Below are 4224 nucleotides of genomic sequence, written 5' to 3' on the forward strand. Positions count from 1 at the left end.
GAAGAAGAGGAGGAGGAGGAGGAAGAAGAGGAGGAGGAGGAGGAAGAAGAGGAGGAGGAGGAAGAAGAGGAGGAGGAGGAGGAAGAGGAGGAAGAGGAAGAGAAGGAGAAGGAGAGGGACCTGAGCTGCTGTGCCAGGATGTCTTGGCACCCTTTGCTCATCACACCTTCACCAGAGTATCTTCTCTGGGGTCCTCTGGCTTGCAAGCCACAGGGGTGTGGAGAATGCCACCCCCAAAAAGGCAGAGGACTCTGAAGGGTGACACAAACTGGCAGCTTTTTCTGAGGGGTTTGGCAAGGTGTGTGTGCTTGTTGGAAGGGCTGTGCTTGGCCAGTGGTCCCTGTTGATCCTCAGAAAGCAGGGATTGCTGCATTTCAGCTGAACCACCAGCAATGTGGCCCTGCTGGAGCCCTCCCCCAAGGCACCGTGTCCCCAAGGTCCTGGTGGCTGCCCTAGGTCTTAGTGATTGTCTGCACAGTCTCCAGCAGCCAAAGCTCTTCAGGATCCAACTTGTGCTGCTGCAAGAGCCACCACTCCCCTCTCCTGGGTGTCCTCCTCGTCGTGGGGATGCAGGGGTTGGTGTCTTGCCTTGCACTGAGGGTTTGGCAGAAAGGAGGGGACAACATGGGGAGGACAGCAAGTCACTTGGCCACCACTGCCATGAGCAGTTGCCCTTTTTTGCCTTCAGTGGAAGACCCAGGGATTGCAACAAGGGAAGCCACCTGGTCAGGTGTTGACCCCCAGCCTGGTCACCCTCCTGGTCACCCTCCCAGTGCCACCAGCACCATGGCCTTCTCTTTGCCTTCAGTGGAAGACCCAGGGACTGCAACACGGGAAGCCTCCTGGTCAGGTGTTGACTCCCAGCCTGGTGGTGTCCCTCCCAGTGCCACCAGCACCATGGCCTTCTTGTAGGGCTCCCAAACCTGGCCCAGATGCTCCAGGTGCCCCTGCTCCAGAGGGGATGCCCAGGGACACTGGGCTGTGGCTGCAGGAGGCTCCACAGGACCTGCCACTTCATCAAGTGCTGCAAATAACCATTTTCTCAGACCACCAGGGATCCCCATTTGGCCAGGCAGGTAGATCAGAGGAGCTGTGGGCACCTCATAAGGAAAGTCCCAACCCACAAGGGCCCTTGTGGGTGTCCCCTGCCTGCCCTGGTGATGTTTGGGGGCTTTGGGACTGCCCACAGGAGTGGGTTCAGGTGGTACCATGGCCCAGACACACACAGGGTGGGACACTGGGGATGGGTTGTTCCCTCCCCACCCCAAAACCCAAAGCCAAAAGGGCTGGGACCGTGCTGGGAGAGCCCATAGTTTGGAGCAGAGGGAGGTTTATGTGGGGCTGAGGGTGAAGCAAGGAGGCAACAGGGGTGGAGGATGAGAAGATTATTTATTTCTTTCTTTATTTTCCATAGATTTTTATAAAAAATAATTATCAAATACAAAAAAATAAAAATAGCAGCAGCCTCCGTTGTGAATAAAACCCTAAAGGGGACAAAACAAAACCTCTCAGTGTGGCTATAGAAGCACAAGATTTGGGTATGTAGAAGCTGTCCATTCCAGAGAAGCACAAATCTGCCAGCCAAGCCACCAACTCAGACCTTTCCCCTGCCTGGTTGCCCTGTCCATGGGGGTCACTGTCCCTTCCCTGCACCCACTGCTGAGCCAGGACAAGTCACTGCTTGAGATTTTCCTGCCAAAAGGGGGAAAATTTGGCAGCCAGACACACAGGTGACCTGGACACCAGGCAGTGGAGGGCTTGGCATGGTAAGATGCTGGGGTTTTAAAGTCTCCCTCCTACCTCTGCTTGTCACCCTCACTATATGGTCCCCTTGTCCTCAGGGGCTGTTGTGCCCCCTGTTCCTGCTCCCCCCCCCTGAATTTCCCCCTCCCTACCCCAGTGGAGCAGGACAGGCTGCCCAAACTGCACCTTCTGGGAGAACATTTTCAATCTCAAAGGCCTTTTAAAACAAAATACTAAATATTTCCTTGTATTTTTGTAGTGTTTGGGGTTTGTTGTTTTTTTTTTGGGGGGGGGTGTTGCTTTTTATTTCTCATGGACAAATGGATCAGAGTCCAAAAAAAAATAAATTGCAGCTCTGTCTGACAGTGCATTTGGGTGATGGGACCAGAGATGTGGCCCTGCTGAAGAGGAGGTGGGGCCCTATGTCCCCCCCCCGCCTCCAGCATCCCTGCCTAGACCAGGGTCCCCCACCATGGGGCACCTGGAGCACTCAGGGCTTGGGAAACGACTGGGAGGAGGAGAAGGCATCTCCTGCCTGGGCACTGGTGGGATGTCCAGGTGCCTCTGCCCCTCCTCTTTCTTTTCCTCCAGCCACAACTTTAGGAGATGTCTGGAAAAAAAAAAAAAAAAAAAAAAAAAAAAAAGTTTTTTTTTATTTGGTGCAACCCAGGATCCTGTTAAATTAAATTAAACAGTGGAACAGGTTTTTGAGGCACCATCCCTGGAGGTGTTTCAGAGCCGTGTAGATGGTGGTGCACCGTGTCACCCTCTCTCCATCGCTCCTGGGGTGGACAAACTTGGGCTGGGAGCCTCTCTGGGCTGGGAGGAGGTGGCTGTGGGTCTCTTGGTCCCATCCTGCACCCTTGGTGGTCCACGCTCCTGCTCTGGGGTCTCTTCTGTGCTCTCCTCTGTCCCTGTGTCTTCAAGGCACAAAACCATCAGCAATGACCCCAGGCTCCTTCCCCACCTGCTGCCACCACAGGGCTGGGTCCTGTGGCCGAGCTGAGCTTCTGGCACTCAGCTACAGGGGGAGGAAAAAGTTTCTATCTGGGCTTCTTTAGGGCTAGAGGTGAAGCTGAAGATGCTTCACTTTCTGCCCACAGGCAGGTGAAAGTCAGTGGCTCTACATCTACCCTGGTGGGCTTGGCCACAGAGAAGATTGCAGTGGGAAAAGATGATGCCCAAAGTCTCCTGACAGGTTGTTTAGGTCTTGTCTCTCCTCCCAACAAACAACACTGTTGAAGCTCAGGTTTGGAAAGGAGATGGGGGGGGGGGGGGGGGGGAGACCTTCTTCATTCAGAGCATCCCAGAGCTCCTCTGCCTTGCCCACAACGTTCCTCACCTACTTGGGCACACAGTGCAGAGGGATCCTTGCATGTCTTTGCTCCTACTGACCACACAGTCATCCCCATGGACATGAAACCCTTCCCAGAGGGCTGACAGGCACCTGGGGTGCTCTTTTAGGGTGACAGCCCTCCCAGAACCTTCTCAACCTCAACCCCCTGACCCCCTAAGCAGAACACAGTGAAGCACCAGCAAATCCCAAGGGCAAACCTTGTGCCTGGAAGAGCACCTGGAGGTGGGAGCTTCCATGCCACCTGCCTGGGGAGCCCTCTCCTAGCCTGGCCTGGCCCGGGTATTTTGGCTTCTCCCTCTGTCCTCCTTCCAGCTCCTGCTCAGCAAGGAAGGGCAAATTACCTGCTCCTTCCTTGCTTTTCCCAACAGGTTGTACTTCAGAGCAGCATGGGTGTGTGACAAAGGATTTCCTTTCTCAGCTTCATCAAGAGCAAAGAAAATATATTTATATATATATTATATGTGTATATATATATATATATAATTAAGTTTAAATATCATGTAACAGTTTAAGTTGGAAGGGACATTAAAGATCATCCCGTTCCAACACCCCCTGCATGGGCAGGGACACCTCCCACTATATATATATAAATTATATAGGTAGGTACACACAAGACAGAATCAGCACCTTAGTCTTCATACCTTTAATATCTGATTTTCATTTTGTTAATAAAAGCTAAATATAATACTGAGCTTCTCTATTATTATCTCAGTCACATTTGCAGAGAGATCACAACTACCTCGACCTTGCTAAATAAGCCTGTACAGCAGCAGGGGGGTGGGGGTGAATAGTGACCAAACCCAGGGCAAGGACACCTGGACACTGGACCAAAGTCCATGGCAGAGCCTGGGCTCTCATGGTGCATGGCCAAGGCAGTGCTGGACCCTTGGCTGAGCCCCTCCAGCACCTCCTGGGTCCCCCACCCCCCATGTGCCCCTGGGTGGCTTTGGGAGGGAGCAGAGATGGGGAGGCGACCACCACGTGCTGCAGCCTGGTGGCCTCCACCTGTCCCCTCCATGCACAGTGGCCACCCCCACACCTTGGCCATCCCCACTGGTCCCCCCTCGCTGCCCTGGGGCTGCTCCAGAGCTGCTCCTGACCCAGAGAGGCCCTTGATGGTGCTG

Source organism: Chaetura pelagica, unplaced genomic scaffold (genome assembly GCF_000747805.2).
Source record: "Chaetura pelagica isolate M959 unplaced genomic scaffold, ChaPel_1.0 scaffold363, whole genome shotgun sequence".
Taxonomy (NCBI): domain Eukaryota; kingdom Metazoa; phylum Chordata; class Aves; order Apodiformes; family Apodidae; genus Chaetura; species Chaetura pelagica.